We start from the raw sequence: 21,966 nt of genomic DNA, 5'->3' as shown, positions 1-21,966 counted from the left end.
GCCATATGGCTGACGTTGCTATGAATTATTGTCTATTATAGACTGTCCAGTGGACTGCAAGGTATATAACGGTATAAAACTTCTGTGGGAAGGCACTAAGGGGCTACATATCCGCCTCTCAGGGTACTTTACATGTGAGAACAAGAGCGTTCTGTTAGGCGCCGTTTACCTACATCGATTTGACTTTGCTCACTATCGAGATGTGTTGTGACGGTTACATAGTTTTCCGCATGATGACCCGGCTTAACATGGAGGGGCCTGAAGATAGTGCACTGTAGCGCGGAATTCGATAGCAAATTAAGCAGAACCTTTCAATACAGATGAAGGATTCATTCATACCTGAAGCATTTGTTCATACCAAAAGAATTCCTTCATAACTAAATAAAAACACAGTAACAGCTGGTGTCGTCCGGTCTACCTGAAGATCAATTTACGAAGTAAGGCATTTCTCTCTACGTTGCATGGAAAATAACGCATCATGGATGAAGAAAGGAAGATATATGATGAGTACGTACAATAAATTCCGGAACACTCGAACAGTGGTTGTTGGAACGAAGTGCAGCTGGCAATCCTGCACACGCCTATGTTTAATGTGTAACTGCCGGAAGTTCACTGTTGTATGTCTATTAGTTATCGCTCAGAGCTGTGTTGAGTATAACGTTGTGTCGCACAGTTTGCATTAAATTTGTGTGAAACTCAGGATAATGTCTACAGAGACACACCAAATGATGCAGAAAGCCTACGGTGATGAGTAATTATGCCGTACACGGTGTCACGAATAGTTCACACGGTTTCAATATGACCGGACGGAAGTTAAAGCAATCTGAGAAGAGCTCTTGGATTGTGCAAATGAGAACGAGGTGTTCCTTAAGATAATCATAATTACTGATGAGACTTGCTTCTACGGTTATGATGTTGAGACCAAGGTTCAATCTTCACAATGGTTCGGGAAAGACAAATATTCTAAAAAAATAAAAGAAAGAGAGAGAGAAGCAGCAGCAGCTCGTCAGGTCAGGTCAAATTTCAAATCCCATCGGGACGTGTAGCAACGCCTGCGAGAAAATGTGAGAAGGAAACGGCCTGAAATTTGATAATTCATAACCTTTGCATCACGATAACGCATCCGCGCCGCACATTCATTTCCGCTGCTGCGTGACTATTGCACAAAAAACGAAATCACTGTGCTGCATCATCCACCGTGTACTCCAGATCTGGCCCCTGCGGACTTCTTTTTTTATTTTCAAGTTTGAAATCCCCGCTGAAAGGACGAAGATTTGCAACCACAGGCGAGATTAAAACAAGAATTCGCAGACGGCGCTTCGTGCAATCCAGCAAGAGGCGTACCAAGACTGCTTTCGGAAGTGGAAACGGTGGTGTTGGGAGCGGTGTATCAATTGTGGAGGAGAGTACTTCGAAAGAGGCCATGCCTAATAAGTGAAAGGTAAGCGTAGAAAACTTTTGTGGACAAACTTCCTAAATTTTTTCAACAGGCCTCGTAAACGCAAACTAGCAAAGGTGTTAAAAACTGAGTAGACTTACAGGAAATATATATGTTCTCCGAAGAAATGGGAGGAGAGAAATTTATGGAAAAAACAAACTAAAAGCTACAGGATGCTAGGACATGCGTTAAGACATCAGGAAATAACTTCCACGGCATCAGAGGAAGATTTCAGTAGCACGTGCAAAGAAAATAATTTTATGTTATAACGAATGTGGATTCAGTTCTTTGATTCAACAATCTGAAATTACAGCCACATATGAGTACATTCAGGGTATCCAACGAGCTAGGAAATAAAGCCAAAAATAAGAGTAAGTTCTGGTTCTACACAGGCCAATCGGGCCCACCGACCGCCATTGCGTATGAAGTCAACAGATGTGGTGTGGAGCGCAAGAGGTCAACACACGGCTCTCCCTGTTGTCCTCGTGTTTCTCGACCTCAGGATCGCTACCACTACTCGGTCGAGTAGCTCTTCAGTTGACCATACGAGGCTGAGTGCATCCTGCACAGTCCTCCCATCAAGGAAAGATCCCTGGCAGTGCCGGGAAGCGAACCTGGGTCCTCCGCATGGCAGTCTGCTGAGCTGACCACTCAGCTATGGAGGTGGGCAAACAATGCTAGGAAATGCCCTCAAAATAACTTAGTCTCCTATCATGTTAGGTTGGAACTGAAATTTTAAAAATCTGAAATAGGTAAAAAAGGTCCGGAATAATTGAGAAAATCCTGGAAGTGAAGGTACAGAGAATAAGCTTTTTAAAAGGCTTATTTGTCTTTAATGCCATCTACAACGTATAATGAAATAATAAACAGCCAGCTGCATAAAAGAAATTTAATGTCTATACCGGTTTCGGGCACTTAGTGTCCTTCCTCAGACGATTATACTTATAGCATTATTTGCTGATGTCAACAATAAATAAAGCGATGGGTACAACCTTCTGAAGAATTAAATGCTCGAAACAGATAAAGTAATTAAGTTTCTTCCATGTAACCTGTTGCCTATTATTTCATGATATACGACTACAGTTGCTGAGGATCGATAAAATACCATCTGTAACACATTGCTTATAAACTTGGCATCTGTTCTTGTTAACGGTCATTGCATTACTTGCGTGACTTCTATTTTTAGTGTCGACTGGAATAAATGAAGCTGAACAAAATGTGTACTAAATGTTACAGTTTTTGGGCTAGTTAGTGCAGCCCAGGGCGTAAAATGTATATACGCATGCGAAAAATCCCATAAAATCATCCTGAAGTTTATCAGTAGCATCAACTTTCAGCAGCATAGGTCTGCATTAACTAATCATCGTCTCTCAAGTTCAGAAGCATGCCAACTGGAACGCTGAATTCGTAGCTTTATGTATGGCATAATTTCGGGCGAACAGAATGACAGCTAAGAAATCCCAAGCTATGTAGCGACTGTTAGAACTGTACTGTTGTTCCTGTCGATCGGCAACATTAACTACGCAATTTGGTGATGTCACACACTGCTTCCCTGAGATGAAGACGTTGATGCATGCATGACAGAAAGTCGCGGAGGACCGCCTCGTGTCAATCAGAAGACTTGTGACCCAAGACAAAGGGAATGGGTCCTGTACAGAATCGATGTCATCGGCATGTGTACGCTGTACAGTTCGGGCTGTGCTTCGGAGCAGATGGTACTCGGCAGACAGTGCCAAAGCGGGTACAAAACAAACTTGTAAGCACTTCCTGCCTTTCGAGCGGGGCAGATACGTGCTCGCGCATCCGCTCGGTGGGCGGTTGACAGCGAGTTCTGTGAAATGCCGACTCGGCAGCTTTTGCTGCGAGGAGATATGGTAACACCCACACTCGTTACAGCGCTTCTAAGCTCTAGAAACACTCAGATTTCATCAGCCGAAACTCTTGCTTCTAACTAAGTAGCTGATAGCGCGGTGGAGGTATATCAAGTGTGAATGGTTCAAATGGCTCTGAGCACTATGCTACTCAACTGCTGAGGTCATTAGTCCCCTAGAACTTAGAACTAGTTAAACCTAACTAACCTAAGGACATCACAAACATCCATGCCCGAGACAGGATTCGAACCTGCGACCGTAGCGGTCTTGCGGTTCCAGATTGCAGCGCCTTTAACCGCACGGCCACTTCGGCCGGCCAAGTGTGAATATTTCATGCAATAGGTACAGATTTTTTTTCATGTAAGACTAGTTCAAAACATTCAGTTTGAAGAGAAGTTTTGCTTTCTATAGGTGTATTGCCAAATACCGCTTTCAATAATCTGTTATAAAGTATGGAAAGTTGGAGGAAGAGTGGCCGCGCGGGATTAGCCGAGCGGTCTATGCGCTGCAGTCATGGACTGTGCGACTGGTCCTGGCGGAGGTTCGAGTCCTCCCTCGGCATGGGTGTGTGTTTTTGTTCTTAGGATAATTTAGGTTAAGTAGTGTGTAAGCGTAGGGACTGATGACCTTAGCAGTAAAGTCCCATAAGATTTCACACACATTTGAACATTTGGAGGAAGAGTATTTAATTTCTTCTACTGTGATAGCTCATTTCGTGATCTTGAAATGAAATGGAAACGCTATGTCCTTCAAGACGGCAGACTTTATGGTCAGATTCTGAGATCTCCATTGAATTTCGCCCCAGTCTGTCAATACGCCAGGCGCGGTCGACGACAATGAAATGTCGGTCATATTTTCCACACTGTTTGAAACGATCGGCCGAGCTGGGCGGCTGCACTGTGACTGTATCCTTAACTATCGGGCGCAATGTATCTCTACACCTTCTTACAGACTTTCAAACTTCGCGAGGAAGACTTGACTGGAGTATGAATTGCTTCCGTGTAGTGCCAAATATGAAGACCCCAGTGGTCCATCAACTGGCGGAGCTGTGGGAGATACTCCAAAGACGAAAACGAGAAGGTATATGGAGAACTATTTATTGCTAGGCTTCATGAAAACTACAATCAAGGCTGAAGAACGACCGTAGTGTGTAATTTGTTCAAACATTTTAGCTGTTGGTAGCTTGAAGCCTAATAAGTCAAGGAGACATCTTGAAACCAAACACGCTGAATTAACAAGAAAACCGAAATAGTTTTTTGTCAGGAACTAAATGTTTTATTGTGTACCCAGAAGAATTTTGCTAAAACGACGAATGTGACTTCCAAGATCCTTTTAGACCCTTACCAGACTACGTACAGGATTCCTAAACCACAGGATTCCTAAACCACACACGGCAGCAGAAACTGGTTTCACCAGCAGCGATTGAAATTGTATCAAAAGTATTTTGACTCATTTACTTAACAGTAGTAAAGTATCCCTTATCTAATGACACAGCGCGCAGAAGCAGTTAATCGATAAATTACTCAACAACTATTCTGCACTTCAAGTGGCGAAGCGACTGGTATTCTTAAAGATGCTTATTTGATTGCTTACGTTCGTTTCGTTGACGAGTTTAACATTCGAGAGGAATTGCTTTTCTTTGAGCCGATACTGAAAACAGCAACAGCCCAAAGCCTTTTGACATAAATGGAAATGTCGTGTGGCTAGGGCCTCCCGTCGGGTAGACCGTTCGCCTGGTCCAGGTCTTTCGATTTGACGCCACTTCGGCGACCTGCGCGTCGATGGGGATGAAATGATGATGATGATTAGGACAACACAACACCCAGTCCCTGAGCGGAGAAAATTTCCGACCCAGCCGGAAATCGAACCCGGCCCCTTAGGATTGACAGTCTGTCACGCTGACCACTCAGCTACCGGGGCGGACTTTTTGACATAATCAATACTTTATTTTAACCAAAACGGGATATCGTGGAATAGCATGCACTAATGGAGCTCGCTTAGGATTGCTGGTGTCTCGTCGGGACACACTAAAGTGTGCGGGTGTAGAAACGAAGTAAAAAGTTTATATTACACAATTACACGAAACTTGTTGCGCAAAAGTAGGTGGTACATCATATTTTTCAGAAGATTTAACCTTCTTCTGCGAGTATTTTCTTTCCTTTTACGTATTTATAACGCTCCATGCAAGTCAGCTTGTAGTTAAACTGAGTCCACAGTCCCTGACAGTAGTCGGTTTCTTTCATCAGGCTAACGGGCCGGCATCAGCGAAATTACTCTTTCCACTGTGGCGTTGTGTGGGGGAGTAGAAAACAAATACTCGAATAATTTTAGCAGTTGGCATTTGCGTTCAGGATTTTCGGTTTCCTTACGAAAGTAAATCCAGCTTTGTTCCACGGAGTGTTTAGACTCCCATTCTTCCGAGTCACACTTAGTTTCTAAAAAGCTCTTCAGATACATATACTCCTGAAAACAATTGTCACCATTATTAATCAGCCATGTAATAGTGTTTTCAATTATCACCCAATCTGGGGTTTCAGAGAGTGACACCCAATCAAATATTTGATATTTACTAAAAGAAATAGCCCGTTTCTCTAAGTAACCAAATGCTTGGTATAGAAAGCCATTGTCTCTTCCTCATATTTCGAAATCAAAGTAATTACTTCTTGGTTAGGGTTCTCATTCTTTAATTTGTTCACTTCAATCTTTGTTTGTATGCCAACAAAATTGGTAGTCTTCCATTCATTCAGACATCTTAGGGTGTCGATTAATGTATTTCTTATTTCAACTATAGAGACTTTATTCTTTTTCGACGTGTTTTTATATTTCTTTCAAACAGAGCCGAGTTTGACCGCAGAAGCATTAATTAAATTTCACTGATCGGACTACTGAATAAATCTGAAATTATTTTAGGCGGCTTCTCTTTGGCGTCAAAAAATTGTTTTCGTGGAATCCAAAGCTTGCACCAGCATTGTACTCTGTCGTCAGACCTGCCACAGATCGCCACCTATCTTGCTTTACAGAGACGGCAAGCCTCCGACCTCAATGTTCTGTGATGCGCGGACGTCCGGCTCCTTCGCCGTTCCCGGAATCCTCGTTCCCACGCGCCGGGTCGTAATAATCTGCACTTTTTCATACTGTCGTTTATGTCAGTGGATTTCGCCATTTGGCGCTCGTATCGTCGCTTGAATGATTCCCCATTCGTATCTGTTCCACCTTCCTTACCGCTTACCGAGCGAGGCGGCACAGTGATTAGCATAGTGCACTTGCATTCGGGCGGATAACGGTTCAAAACCGCGTCCGGCCATCCTGATTCAGGTTTCCCGTGCTTTCCCTAAACTGCTTCTGGCAAATGCCGTCATTGTTCCTTTGAAAGGGCACGGCTGACTTCCTTCCCCAATCCGACGAGACCGATGACCTCACTGTTTGGGCTCCTCCCCCAAATCAACCAATCAACCTTACCGCTTAACTTGGCCGGAACGCCACCAGAAGGCATTTAATTTGGCAGGGGGTACTGGTCATAATGTTTTGTTATCATCTACCCTTCTAAAAGTTCCCCATTAGGTAGAAGTCTTTACTACACTCCTGGAAATTGAAATAAGAACACCGTGAATTCATTGTCCCAGGAAGGGGAAACTTTATGGACACATTCCTGGGGTCAGATACATCACATGATCACACTGACAGAACCACAGGCACATAGACACAGGCAACAGAGCATGCATAATGTCGGCACTAGTACAGTGTATATCCACCTTTCGCAGCAATGCAGGCTGCTATTCTCCCATGGAGACGATCGTAGAGATGCTGGATGTAGTCCTGTGGAACGGCTTGCCATGCCATTTCCACCTGGCGCCTCAGTTGGACCAGCGTTCGTGCTGGACGTGCAGACCGCGTGAGACGACGCTTCGTCCAGTCCCAAACATGCTCAATGGGGGACAGATCCGGAGATCTTGCTGGCCAGGGTAGTTGACTTACACCTTCTAGAGCAGGTTGGGTGGCACGGGATACATGCGGACGTGCATTGTCCTGTTGGAACAGCAAGTTCCCTTGCCGGTCTAGGAATGGTAGAACGATGGGTTCGATGACGGTTTGGATGTACCGTGCACTATTCAGTGTCCCCTCGACGATCACCAGTGGTGTACGGCCAGTGTAGGAGATCGCTCCCCACACCATGATGCCGGGTGTTGGCCCTGTGTGCCTCGGTCGTATGCAGTCCTGATTGTGGCGCTCACCTGCACGGCGCCAAACACGCATACGACCATCATTGGCACCAAGGCAGAAGCGACTCTCATCGCTGAAGACGACACGTCTCCATTCGTCCCTCCATTCACGCCTGTCGCGACACCACTGGAGGCGGGCTGCACGATGTTGGGGCGTGAGCGGAAGACGGCCTAACGGTGTGCGGGACCGTAGCCCAGCTTCATGGAGACGGTTGCGAATGGTCCTCGCCGATACCCCAGGAGCAACAGTGTCACTAATTTGCTGGGAAGTGGCGGTGCGGTCCCCTACGGCACTGCGTAGGATCCTACGGTCTTGGCGTGCATCCGTGCGCCGCTGCGGTCCGGTCCCAGGTCGACGGGCACGTGCACCTTCCGCCGACCACTGGCGACAACATCGATGTACTGTGGAGACCTCACGCCCCACGTGTTGAGCAATTCGGCGGTACGTCCACCCGGCCTCCCGCATGCCCACTATACGCCCTCCCTCAAAGTCCGTCAACTGCACATACGGTTCACGTCCACGCTGTCGCGGCATGCTACCAGTGTTAAAGACTGCGATGGAGCTCCGTATGCCACGGCAAACTGGCTGACACTGACGGCTGCGGTGCACAAATGCTGCGCAGCTAGCGCCATTCGACGGCCAACACCGCGGTTCCTGGTGTGTCCGCTGTGCCGTGCGTGTGATCATTGCTTGTACAGCCCTCTCGCAGTGTCCGGAGCAAGTATGGTGGGTCTGACACACCGGTGTCAATGTGTTCTTTTTTCCATTTCCAGGACTGTATGTCGGCTGGTCTTAACACCCGTCATTTCAAGTGTCGAGCTAAGCACTGACTGTGACTGTTGGCTTCAACAATTAACCTGGAAACAATCATTAATGAAACACCTTATGAATGCACATAGGGCAGCACACGGAAGCGATGCTAAACAAGTATCTGTACACAGAATGTGGATCCCGTTTCAGAGTCGGCCAGAAGTACTCATTATCGGGTTCAGATTAGCCAGGTACTCTATCTATCTGGTCCTCAAAACGAAAGACGTGCTATGACATGACCGCTCGCGTATTTAACCCAGATACTACCGAAACGTTGTGAGAGGAAGAGGGCGGAGGCAATCTCATGGGTGTAGAGAGGACGGGGATATGAGATACCACTACGGTCTCAGAGCTCACTGACCTCCTCTCTAGCTACTCAGTCCTATAAGCGAAAAGTAAAGGCAGGGGAAGTGACAGTCCACGTCGCTCTCTATGAGCGACGCAGGACATGTGGCGCAAAGAACTGTGTTTAAAAAAATGTTCAAATGGCTCTAAGCACTATGGGACTTAACATCTGAGGTATCAGTCCCGTAGACTTAGAACTACCTAAACTTAACTAACCTAAGGACATCACACACATCCATGCCAGAGGCAGGATTCGAACTTGCGACCGTAGCAGCAGCTCGTTTCCGGCCTGAAGCGCCTAGAACCGCGCGGCCACAACGGCCAGCAACTGTGTAAAATACATGGCCGTGTTGAAAAGTAAAGACTCCAAATTTCTTCTGTGAAAACTCTTAAAGCATTCGAAATAAAACAAACGTTATTAACATTCTACATCTTTATTTCTCAGCATAGTCACCCTGGTGACGAACACATTTCTCCCAACGAGAGACCAGGTTGTTGATACCTTGAGTGTGTGTCCCACAAATTGCAATATTCCACACAGTCAATCAATTTTATGAGTTATTTCCTGCCAAATATGCAAGCAATTATCAAAAATGCCCAATATTTCCGAGGAACAGATGGGTTATGGGATCGATGCAATAAGAACTTGCTCTAGTTTTGGAAACGTACGAAAATAGGATGAGGTCAAGTTGGGACAGTATGGAGGATAATCGATGACAATGAACCCAAGGCGTCGGACTGTTGCACATGTCGCAGCGCTCGTCTGTGGCCTGGCACTGTCGCGCTGAAGAAGAGGATGCTTCACGCGTGCGCGAACTCTTCGAATTCGTGCTTTCAGTTTCTGAAGCTCTCCCAGTACACCGATATAGTTACGTTACCCGCCGCCGGCGCCTTCTAATGGCTGAGGATTGCAACTTGCGTCAGTGAAGCACGAAAGACGACCGAGTTATATCCACGACGTGTAATACCTAAACCGATTGTGAGGACAGAATAAAAAATTCGAACGCATTACTTTTCAGCATGCTCTCATATTATCGTGTTTACCTGTTTACCAATAACAAAAGTTATACTGATTTTTAACTGCTTAACTTCCTAATAACATTTTTTTTAATTCCTTATTTTCTCTTAAATTTATTACGCAAAATGATTATATTACTCTACTGGCCATTAAAATTGCTACACAACGAAGATGACGTGCTACAGACGCAAAATTTAACCGACAGGAAGAAGATGCTGTGATATGCAAATGATTAGTTTTTCAGAGCATTCACACAAGTTTGGCGCCGCTGGCGACACCTACAACGTGCTGACATGTGGAAAGTTTCCAACCGATTTCTCATGCACAAACAGCATTTGACCGGCGTTGCCTGGTGAAACGTTGTTGTGATGCCTCGTGTAAGGAGGAGAAATGCGTACCATCACGTTTCCGACTTTGATAAAGGTCGGATATTAGCCTATCGCGATTGCGGTTTATCGTATCGCGACATTGCTGCTCGCGTTGGTCGAGATCCAATTACTGTTAGCAGAATATGGAATCGGTGGGTTCAGGAGGGTAATACGGAACGCCGTGCTGGATCCCAACAGCCTCGTATCACTAGCAGTCGAGATGGCAGGTATCCTATCCGCACGGCTGTAACGGATCGTGCAGCCACGTCTCGATCCCTGAGTCAACAGATGGGGACGTTTGCAAGACAACAACCATCCGCACGAACAGTCCGACGACGTTTGCAGCAGCATGGACTATCAGCTCGGAGACCATGGCTGCCGTTACCCTTGACACTGTATCAGAGACAGGAGCGCCTGCGATGGTGTACTCAACGACGAACCTGGGTGCACGAATGGCAAAACATCATTTTTCCGGATGAGCCCAGGTTCTGTTTACAGCATCACGATGGTCGCATCCGTGTTTGGCGACATCGCAGTAAACGGACATTGGAAGCGTGAATTCGTAATCGCCATACTGGCGTATCACCCGGCGTGATGGTATGGGGTGCCGTTGGTTACACGTCTCGGTCACCTCTTGTTCGCATTGACGGCACTTTGAACAGTGGACGTTACATTTCAGATGTGTTACGACCCGTGGCTCTACCCTTCATTCGATCCCTGCGAAACCTTACATTTCAGCAGGATAATGCGCGACCGCACGTTGCAGGTCCTGTACGGGCCTTTCTGAATACAGGAAATGTTCGACTGCTGCCCTGGCCAGCACATTCTCCAGATCTCTCACCAATTGAAAACGTCTGTTCAATGGGTCAATGGTGGCCGAGCAACTGGCTCGTCACAATACACCAGTCGCTACTCTTGATGAAATGTGGTATCGTGTGCCGGCCGAAGTGGCCGTGCGGTTAAAGGCGCTGCAGTCCGGAACCGCAAGACCGCTACGGTCGCAGGTTCCAATCCTGCCTCGGGCATGGATGTTTGTGATGTCCTTAGGTTAGTTGGGTTTAACTAGTTCTAAGTTCTAGGGGACTAATGACCTCAGCAGTTGAGTCCCATAGTGCTCAGAGCCATTTGAACCATTTGTGGTATCGTGTTGAAGCTGCATAGGCAGCTGTACCTGTACACGCCATCCAAGCTCTATCAGACTCAATGCTCAGGCGTATCAAGGCCGTTATTACGGCCAGAGGTGGTTGTTCTGGGTACTGATTTCTCAGGATCTATGCACCCAAATTCCGTGAAAATGTAGTCACATGTCAGTTCTAGTATAATATATTTGTCCAATGAATACCTGTTTATCATCTGCATTTCTTCTTGGCGTAGCAATTTTAATGGCCAGTAGTGTATATCACGTCAACGTAATTTAAGAAGCACTGCTATGGAACCATACTAATAGGAAACGTAATAAAAATGAAACAAATGTAATCTAATATTTAAAAAAGAGAAAATCACGCTCTGGAATTGTGCGCTCTCCTTCCTTCAGGGTGGAGAACTGAAATGCCCTAAAAATAAAAATAAAACAAAAATGTGGTTCAAAGCTAGGCATCAGGGTCAACCAATGGCCATACCTCCACGCTCCACGGCCGTTTATTTAGATGGCGCAGCCCTTACTCATGACTTCCTACCCTAAGAGAAAGTGCACACCACTATGCGTCAGATGGGGGCCTTCCCTATAGCGAAGCTCAGTAGAAGTCTCTACGCTACGGAGACACCTGTACCGAGGCAACGTGAGGACCTCGCTATGTATGCCACATCTACCAATCAACGTAACATGGAGATAAAGAAAAACAGCGGTGAAGTATAAAACAACGAAACGAGATGGTCGATACACAAAGTAAAACACTTGGATAACCTCTTTCGCTTGAGAGACTTGGCAAAGGAACAAAAACTGAGCGAATTTGCGGGAGACAGGATGCGCCGTAAAACAAGGAAAGTGAAACATATTTCTACCGCCCTCCACGAGGACAGTAACAGTTGCTGGCGCGGCGCCATAATCTTTACGGCAAGGGCTCTGCGCCCCGCTAGGAGTTAAGCTCCCTAATGTGGTCTCCCAACCGGCGAGGGAGGGAAAAAAAGGAAGGTGCCGTTTCCACCCGAGCGGGCGAGTTTTGCCAAGTTCTCCACGGGGGCTTATGGTAGAAGTGCGAACCACAATGTGAGCCAGCCCCGCTAAAATGGAGGATTACATCACGCTGTTGCTTGAGTAGCAAGTGCTCTCTCAGGGCTGCTTAGCAACGCGTACCTCCAACATAAAATGTCTACCTCCATGGTAACAGCTTATTCCGGGATCTAAATGGAATGTAAATGTTATGTGCTTGAATACGGATACACGAAGAGCCTTTCGGGTCAGATCTTGAAATGACGTGAACGAATGAAAAGAATAAGAAAAGATTACTATTTAAGTTCCCTTAGACGATGTCATTAGAGGCAAAGTTCGGGCTCAGATTGAGAAGGAAATCGCCCGCGTCCTGTTTATAGAACGACCTCAGCACTGACCATCAATATTATCTGCAGAAAACAGTGTGTTACCTGGAAATTTGGCCGAATCTGTAATAGAGGATAGGCACTCTTGCTTGCTGTTATTACTGTTTTCTACTTCACTCTATTTCGTACTGGTTCCTTTCCTTGTGATAAGTGTACTTCATTCTTTCGGTTAGGACCTTTACTAAACACGTCAATATAAAGACAATTTCAATTTCGATAACGAACAACATTTAAGCGATTTTTACCTCCGTGGTGACTTCTGCTTTCTCGGAAGTGTGAGGCACAGGTTACGGCGCCTATATTGCGGCACACGGGTAGCCATTCACGTGGATGATGGCGCGCCCAGACCCAACCACTGACCTGGTGAATCGTGATTGATCCCACCAGGCGACACATTTGCATATATTCACGGTCTAATCTAGCTGATCCCATGCCACCTGCAATCTATCCAACGATGTCCATGGGGACACGTACGGCCGTCTGCTGCGGAACCCCATTCTTGTGCCGCATGGTCTCGGGCGTCTTGTCACGGTTCGCGCGGCTCCCCCCGTTGAAGGTTCGAGTCCTTCCTCGGGCATGCGTGTGTGAGTTGTCCTTAGAGTAAGTTATATTAAGTAGTGTGTAAGCGTACCACAAATTTCCAATTTTTTCCCCTTTCTTGTTCAACAATTTGCGCTGAATAGTGTGCTCCGAAACATCTGCATGTGCAGCGGCACTTTACTTGGTTGTCAGATCCGCCACAGGTTTCCGCCTACCCTGCTTTACAGAGCGAACAACCCTCCGACCTCCACGTTCAGTGATGCACGAGCTTCCAGCACCACGTCGCCGATTAGCTTCGGCGTTTCTGAAATGCTCGTTCCCAGGTGCCAGACAACACCAATCTGTCTTTTCCAATTTCATTATGACAGACAGCCAACGTTGCAAAATATTCTTGTTTATTACTTGGCGATGACTAGATTGGGGGTTTTATTCACAAACCATTCTTGAATCATGCATCCAATCAGAATAAATACGAGGGGTGTACAGAAAGTAAGTTCCGATCGGTCGCGAAATGGAAACGACTACGAAAATCCGATAAAGCTTTGCACAGATGTGTTGGGTAGTGTCTCTAGTATAACTCTAGATAGCAACACGTCGCTCTTCTCATTTATGAGCTCACAGTGAGCCCTTAAAGATGTCTAGAAAATAGTGTCTCCCGCCAAGTACGAGTGCCGGGTGAGAAATTTCGCCTGAAGCTATGCAGCCAACAATACATAACTGTGGTGCGGTTTCTTCTTCAAGACAATTCTCAGCCGCATTCTGCACGGGCAATGAAGATGCTACCGCATCGTTTTCAATTGGAAATGTTTCATTACCCACAATACAGCCCGTAATTGAGTTTCATCTCTGCTCACATGAACCGCTGGCTATGAAGACAACATTCTGGCACAGACAACGAGCTGTAGGCCAGCGTAGAGAATTGGCGGATAGCACTGGCAGATGCCTTCTATGATGAGGGTATTGGAAAGTTGGTACAACGCTACGACAAATGTCTAAGTCAGAACAGTGACTACGTAGAGAAATAGCTGAAAGGTGTAGCTAACTGTTACAAATAAAATATTTCTGAGTTTCACTGTGGTTTCCTTTTCGCAATCAATCGGAACTTACTTTCTGAACAGCCCTCGTATTACTCCACATAGCAAAAAATCGTGACAATCGTTACCCGAAAAAGTATAAAGCAAGTGAAGTTTCTGTTAGTATCCGGTTTCATAATCACTTGCTTTACATTCCTTTCGATAACGGTTGTCCTGATTTTTTGCTATATGGAGTAATATTTCTTCTGACTGGATGGTTGAATTAAGAATGGGTTGTGACTAAAAACCCGTAATTAGTCATCATTTAGTAAGAAACAGGAGCTATTTTGCAACTTTAGGTGACTACCACATTGAAATCGTATCACAAGTTGCTAATCTTCTGCATCCCAGTATGCTGGAAATCCGTAAATCTGCTCTTTGTCGGAGTCGCGAATGTCAGTAGATTTCCCGAAATGGGGTCCGTATCGTCCCCACTCCGCTTACATTCTTTCCTTACCACTTCACGTGAGGGGGCGACATTCAATCTCGCGATGGGGAGTAGTTATAATGTTTTGGCTCATCAGCATCTCGTTGAAAGCATGCTGATGGTGGAGGTAGCAGAATTTCCACTACTAACAAAAACGGGTCCTTCTTCCGCAAATATAAGCGTGTAACACGAAGGAAGATAAGGATTTAATGTTCCAGACCACAAGGAATCTGATACGAAATGCATAGATTTTATTGAGCTGGTGAAATCATTCTTTCCCAGACAACGACCGTGATGAATGTATTTTTATCACATTCAAAAATGCTATTTTCGAAAGAGTACGCTCTTTATTCGTGAAGAAATGAATATCGCTTTACCTCGTCCCCTTTGAGGCTGTTATGCATTACAGCTCTTTACTCAGGCGTTTGCATATCCGCGTGAGGGGTGTCCGTGAATGACTGCAATTTACATTTAGATCGAAAAGAAGCCTCCTCTCCGCGGCTCCCGTTACCACAATGAACAAATTATTCACTATTTCCCGTTCAGAACGAGGTACAACAGCGGTACTGGGCTTCTCCCCCTTTGTTTAGCTGCGGGGGCGAGTAAGACGGCACTAGAGGCGGAAGGGTGGGGGTGGGGGCGGTGCGAGCCACAGGCGGCTGTCGGCGTGGGTGTTCCTACAAAGGGTCGGGTCGGCGTTACCGAGGAGAGGTCCCGGGGTAGACGTAATGGGTCGGCCTGTGGCTCGCTCCGTCCTCCGGAGCGACTGTAATTACGCCTGTCAAAGCTTCTCCCCTGCATTACCGCGTTCGCCTAGATAAGCTAAGTGGACCAGGCAGGGCAGCCCGTCTTGTCAAACTGACAAGCAGCCGGTATCTGTTGGAGCTAAGCTGGGGGAGTGAGAACGATCAAGAGGGGAAAAGGAAAACTGTCAGTATGGACGTCTTTGTCGGGGAGCATCCTCCTTGAAGAAAAAAGGCAGAGTACAAAGCTTGGAACTGTTTTACTAAAGAGAAGGATTACTTTTATCGAAATGGGGAAAGCTTGCTATTACAGTAGAGAAATGACATAAAGGACATATTTACACTGCCGGAAAAAAATATGCACACTTGGGAAGACGACGTCGATTTTACGAGGCGTGTTTTTTTAAGTACCGTTTTGAAATTAAAAAAAGACGTGCTAAGATGCACACTTGGGAAGACGACGTCGATTTTACGAGGCGTGTTTTTTTAAGTACCGTTTTGAAATTAAAAAAAGACGTGCTAAGATATCTCAAAAATTTTAATTTTTGCATGAAAGCCTGTACGTTAATCTACTTTTCTACATAATTTCAGTCAATACTGAGGCACTTGTCGTAACGTTGTACCAGTTTTTGAATATCCTCCTCATAGAAGTCTGCCGCCTGACTTGTTAACCACTGCATCACCACTGTTTTGACTTCGTCATCGTCTTGAAGACGCTGGCCGCACAGGTGTTTCTTCAACTGCAGGAACAGATGGTAGTCAGGGCGCAAGATCGGGACTGTACGGAGGATGATCTGGAGTTTTCCATCGAAAAGATGTGATGAGATCTTTGGTCTGATTCGCCACATGCGGACGGGCATTGTCTTGAAGCAAAACGATGCCCTTGCTCAACTTCCAAGGACTGTTGCTTTGATTCTGGTGTGACGTAGGCCACCCATGTTTCATCGCCCGTAACAATTTGGCTTAAGAAATCATCACCGTCGTTGTGGTACCACTCAAGGAAAGTCAATGCACTGTCTAAACGTTTGGTTTTGTGCACATCCGTCAAAATTTTCGGTACCCAACGTGCGCACAATTTTCGGTAATTCAAGTGCTCGGTCACTATGCCATACAAAACACTAGGAGAAACATTAGGAAAGTCATCCCGCAAGGAGGAAATCGTAAAGCGTCTGTTTTCTCTCACCTTATTGTCCACTTCCTGCACCAAACTTTTATTAACGACCGAAGGACGCCCACTCCGTTGTTCATCATGCACATTTGTGCGGCCATCTTTAAATGCTCTCACCCACTTTCTTACCATTCCATCACTCATAATTTTTTCTCCGTAAACTGCACAGATCTCACGATGAATATCGATCGCTTTTAGACCTTTAGCACTAAGAAATCTTATAACAGTCTGTACTTCACAGTCGGTGGGACTCACGATTATCGGAGGCATCTTGAACACTCAGTACACAACGTAAACAAGGAAGAATCAGACTGTAATGGCGTCAGTACGTAAATTTAGGTACAGGCTTTCATGTAAAAATAAAATTATTGGGATATCTTAGAACGTATTTTTTTAATTTCAAAACGGTACTTACTTAAAAAACACGCCTCGTAGTCCGATGGCAGCATATGCCATCCGGAGGAAAATAGATGTACTGATAATGGTTTCAACGTCGTCCACCGACAGATAGCGTAGTGGCATAGCTAGCAGAGCGCCATCTGTGTCTACCCTTTAACAGTGAATGCTGACAATCACGAGTCTCAATGTAGTGCAAACGTGTGAAGCAAGCAGACCAGCTCGCCACGGAAACGCGCTCCTGCTTTCTGCAGCCAACTGAGCGAGTTACAAAGGGGTCATATTGTGGCCCTGCTAGTGGGGGCATGATCCTTTGGCAGAATTTCCACACAAGTTGGACGTGCTGCGTCCGTCGCGCAACGATGCTGGTAGTGGTCACGTGGACATTCTCAAACCCGTAGACGAGGTTCTGGACGTGCACGCAAAACAGACGCCGGCCAGGATCGTCGTTAAGTGACGGTCGTTTAGGACTACGACGTAGACCTGGTGAGCGCTGTCACGTGGAGTGTATTCGTCCAAGACACACTGGCCGTACCCCAGGCCTTATGGTCCGGGATGCAATAAGATACAACTCTCGTACACCTTAGGTGTTTCTGGAGGGGCCAGTAACCAGCGCTCGGTACGCGCAGAATGTCGTTCGACTTGTTCTTTTGCCGTTCTTGCAACTGGAAGGTGATGTGTTGTTCCAACAGGATAACGCTCGACCACACATTGCCCGTGAAATTCAACGTGCTCTTCAAGAGGTGCAATAACTTCCCTGGTCAGGACGACCTCCAGACTTGTCTCCAATCGAACACATGTGGGTTATGATGGGACGAGAAGTGGCTCGTCAACAACAACTCTTACAGAACTACGTGATGAGGTCGAGTAGGCGAGGCTTAACGTATCCCAGGACAGTATTCGCCACCTGTACGATCGACTGGATGCCACAATCAGCGTCTGCAATGCCGCCCGTAGAGGCTACACCACGCACTACTGCGGTCGTTTGAGCGTAGGTCGATAACTGCTACCTCGGAACCGCTTGTGCTATTGATCCGTAAATGTAAACATTTCATGTACTCCGTAAGGGCAGTTGCAACAATAAATCTTGAGCGAACTGGAAAATCTCTAAGGGATGTACTTATTTTTTTCCGGCATTGTATATACACTATGAGCTTGCTTTCTGATGTGTCAAACATAGCTGCCATAACACCAACTTAAATACACAAACGTAGGTATTTATGTTATAAATTTGTTTTCGCATATGTGCCGCCTTAGGTGAAAACAATGTCTTTTTCTAAAACTTCCTGGCAGATTAAAACTGTGTGCCGTACCGAGACTCAAACTCAGGACCTTTGCCTTTCGCGAGCTACCCAAGCACGACTCACGCCCCGCCCTCACAGCTTTACTTCTGCCAGTGCCTCGTCTCCTACCTTCCAGACTTTACAGAAGCTCTCCTGGGAACCTTGCAGAACTAGCAATCCTGAAAGATAAGATATTGCGGAGACATGGCTTAGCCACAGCCTGGGGGATGTTTCCAGAATGAGATTCATTCTTCAATGTCTTTTTATTCTTTTCTACCCAGACATGCTTTGCTGAAATTAAAGCATCATAAGTGTCTTTTCATTATTTTATTTAATACATGCCGTGATTTTTTGTGGCTTTCTATATTTTGCGTTATAGCAGTTTGTTGTGTTTTTTATGTTTCCCCATTACGCTTAGTGTGAAAACTTTTAAACGTGCACTAGGTCATTGGTTAAAAGGTATTAAAAAAAGCACCCTGCGTAATTTTTTAAACGGTTTCCTAAGAATCTATGAGCGATTTCCTTTTCGCAGAACGACATTTTTCCGGTTCTAGAAGATCCTCTTTCAATTTTCTCTCTTCCTTTCTGTTTTTCTTCTCCTTATTGCTCTGTTTCTACTCGACAACGTTCTCACCGGTGGTGAGGAGATGACTTCGCAATTTTGTGTCCACTTCCTCCTGCCAAGCGACAACACTTCTCGGCGAGTGCATGTCAGATATGGGCGTGCTTTTTTTCACATCTGTGGCACTGAATTCCAGCACTCTCGGACGAGCCACTGGCCGGGTTTCCGTCGCTGCCCCACTGTCTCCAGTCGTGTTAATGAGCTCGATGATATGAACTGTAGTTTCGTCTCTTGTTACACAAGGAGGAAAATCCTCCGTCGAACACACATCGGAAGTGTATGGGCGCATTCCTATTACGTAAAATGCTTTTTATCTGTTTCTGTCCTGCAGTGGGGGTTTCCAAATAAACCGTCGCAATGCGGAGTACCCAAGCCTGAAAGTTCACAAGCTGACAAAATGTAACGTTAGATCTCATCACATTACAGACATACAGCTCAGCTGCTACCGCGTGGACAACGGCGCAACACCATGTGCACATCGTAGCATATGCAATCATTGTTTGATCCTCACAAAAACGGTCTCTTATTTGAATACCATGAGAAAATTGAAGATACAACAGCAAACGGCTGATGGTTATATCGGTTAATTACAGGATCAACAGATCAACTGGACGACTTTTTTTAACGAGATGATGTGAAAAAGTTTACAGAATATGTATACGTGATTAGTTTCAGTGGATGACCACATGCTGGCCACTTGCATGTTCCTAAATAGTACAATGACCTAAATTCAACACAAAAGAACATATTTTTCAGTCCTGATTATGGAACAGGACGAGTTCAGAAGATTTTATTTTAGATTAATTTCAGACTTGCTTCAGTACCCATAACATAGTTTATATTATCGGTATTGAGAAAACGACGGAAAACTTTCATTAGTGCATTCAGAGCTCCTTTCAGACCCACTAATAGATTTAAAAATGAGCAATAAAGATATTTTTTCCTTCTAATGTCGTATATGTGGACGAAGGTATTCTTCTCAAATCGTAATACATTATTTATAACGAATTTCATCAGCGAAACTACGTTTTGCAAGACGCAGTTAAATATGCAACTCCTTGAAGAGCAATCTAGAAGATGACTACGGTCAAACACCATAGATTTTTCTTAATGCTCACTTTTCTGGATCAATACTTCCTTTCTAAGTGGTGAGATACTTCAGAAAAGAATTCCATTTTGAAGTGGAAATATGCAGAATATGTCAAGAGATTATCCGCTTGCGTATCTGTAATCACTAATACACGTTTGTACAGTGGCGGTCGGCTCTATGGTAAGCTAGTTCGAACCATGGTGGTGGGAAAATTTTTGCTCTCGGTATTTAGACGGCAAGAGGAGAACGGGTGCGAAGCATGAAGTTGCTGATCATCATTCTGCGCGCCTTGTCCTACTTTAAATTCCAAACCTCTGCGCATTATCTCACGAAGTTAGGCCATGCAACACTGATAATGGTGACCTGTGCTATTCGAGGGGAGTAGCTATGTGACAGTCCCGGGTTTCAACCTGTCCCTCCTCTTCATCCAAACAAAACAACGTCATAAAGCACTCATCACAGTAGTCCATGCAATACAGATACACATCTGACACTTACTAACAGGTCAGAAGAAGAAAACGGCAAACCAGCTCCACTAGAACCTGCCTAGAACAGCCAATCAGGCCGTTGCGCGCGCAAATTCAAGCGACCGCCAGAAACCGTTAGTGTCAAAAACGTTCTCATAGCGTAGATGGTAGCTCCCGAAACAGGTTAGTTTCTGGCCCGGGTTCGATCCTTACTGCCGGCACTTGTCCAATTTTTGCATCGCTCCCCTGTTCGGTTTCGGGAAACAAAACTAAGAACATATTTGGCGACACCGTCTCCGACGGGCCACTAGAATTTGCACGCACAACGGTGTGCTTGTAACTTCAATGCTAATTAAATCGAAAACGGCGCAACATACAAAATTTTTGTTTCCACATTTATTTCTCAGCACGACCTTCCTTGCAACACACATCCTTTTCTGACTGTTTCCGACCATTTTATATATATTATCTGTATGTATAATTTTAAGACTAATTCGTTTGTTTCCAGGTCAGGAAGAGAGAAAGTAGCTTTATTTAATTGTTCTTCCAGTTCAAGTTCTCATCAATATGGGTGCACATAAATTTGGAATATTCTACTTTGTTTACTGACACCTGTTCCCGTGCTGTCTAAGTCGTCAGTGTAACTCCATTTGTTGCACAGAACTGATTGTAGTGTGTTTTCGCAAAGTTAGGGAGAGTTCATTTTCAGTGAACTAGTTAGTTGGTCTTTCAAAAACAACATTAACAATTTCTTCTGCGGCTTTCTCTCTAAACCACTAGTACCGTTTGCGAAAGTACCAATATTACTTGACGAATGTTACGCTGAAGCTCATTCACACAATAAAGAACAGCTGTGGACCCAAAATTGAACCCTGTGGGACTCACTTCATTTCATGATATATCCATGGTCAGTGCGCACTAGTACAACAGCTAGCGTATGTCAGTTTCACACCATATGCAGCAAACACAGACAGACTTCAATGTGTGTACTCTTTGAATATGGTTCCCGTGACGGTACTTCTTTTTGTAGTTGGGTTGTAACTATAGCAATAACGAAATAATGACTGACCCAATTACAGTAAATATGTCCGGGAGGTTCTAGGCGCTATAGTCTGGAACCGCGCGACCGCTACGCTCACAGGTTCGAATTCTGCCTCGGGCATGGATGTGTGAAATGTCCTTAGGTTAGTTAGGTTTAAGCAGTTCCAAGTTCTAGGGGACTTATGACCTCAGCATTTAAGTCCCTTAGTGCTCAGAGCCATTTGAACGATTCTTACTTAGAAACGGACAGGGTCTCAAGTTTAAATTTATGTCAAATACTAGGCTCTACGGTCCTTTGGTGGTGTAAAAATTTAAGATTCCAAGTCAAATCAATCGAAAGATACGGCCATTTTGGTCACATTTTTTGACACTCTCAAATTCACTCATCAGAACCTAGAGATGAGCTTTATAAACACATAATTAGTCTGTGCGGAAGTCTCAGATCGCGCGTCCTATTTGCACTAGTCCGCTTTTTTTTCTTTTTATTTTATCTAAAGTTTCCGTACTATA

General features: G+C 45.2%; 1 protein-coding gene across 1 annotated transcript in view; it reads right to left on the bottom strand.

Moving 5' to 3' along the window:
* LOC126484878 (pro-interleukin-16-like) overlaps positions 1 to 21,966 on the bottom strand; it is a 76,478-nt gene that overhangs the window by 6,662 nt on the left and 47,850 nt on the right. The gene's annotated exons all lie outside the window — the stretch shown is intronic.

The sequence above is a fragment of the Schistocerca serialis genome, chromosome 6, assembly GCF_023864345.2.
Source record: "Schistocerca serialis cubense isolate TAMUIC-IGC-003099 chromosome 6, iqSchSeri2.2, whole genome shotgun sequence".
Taxonomy (NCBI): domain Eukaryota; kingdom Metazoa; phylum Arthropoda; class Insecta; order Orthoptera; family Acrididae; genus Schistocerca; species Schistocerca serialis.
Note: the sequence above shows the minus strand (reverse complement) of the source record. Positions and strands in the feature narration are given on the sequence as shown.